The following is an 823-nucleotide window of genomic DNA, read 5'->3' as shown; positions in this document are numbered from 1 at the left end:
ATATAATAAACTATGTTACAATGGAACTCTTCTTTCTCAGTGATGAACAAATATCACTAAGAGCTGTTAGGTTACAATGTATAATCTTCTCGATAATGATAACATATATAGTGTAAACCCTAAGTCTGTGTTTATATACTACACAATTATAAGATATATTCTAATTGATATGGAATACAATTTTGTCTCCTAAAATATTTCAATCAGATATCTTCTACCAGTCTTCCACTCTTCTAACTCTTTCCATGCATATCTTCTTTTATTTTAGTCTCGATCTTCTACTGTAAATCAGCTTCCTTCCTTATATGAAAGTCTTTCCATACTTAAGTTCTGATACGATCTTAAGTTCTGATATTAAGTTCTGACTTCCAGTAAGTCCTGATTTCAGTAAGTCCTGATTTGTCTTTTTGTTAAGTTCTGAAAACTAAACACAAATCATATTAGACATGACATCTCAAATATATCTAATATATAATATCAACAAGTCCCTATAATTTTCACGAAAATGGTTTTCATAAAATTTTTATGAAATCCACACGATAACCTCTGTCACAGATTTGACTCACATTTAACAAATTATGTTTAAGTCTTGAGACAAGAGCTACTATTTCAATGATGACATTCCCAAGATTGATATTGCCATATCCCAGAGTTTTTCCTATGTTGCCATCTCCATAAGAAACTCCTGGGCCAGCTTTCTTCACAAAGTCTGATAGCAGGGCTTTATTTCCAGTCATATGTCCTGAACATCCACTGTCCAGCACTAGGATATCTTTCTTGTTGCCATGCAATCACAAAGACCACTAATGGTTAGTTTTAAGGA

Source organism: Apium graveolens, chromosome 9, assembly GCF_009905375.1.
Source record: "Apium graveolens cultivar Ventura chromosome 9, ASM990537v1, whole genome shotgun sequence".
Classification (NCBI taxonomy): domain Eukaryota; kingdom Viridiplantae; phylum Streptophyta; class Magnoliopsida; order Apiales; family Apiaceae; genus Apium; species Apium graveolens.
Note: the sequence above shows the minus strand (reverse complement) of the source record.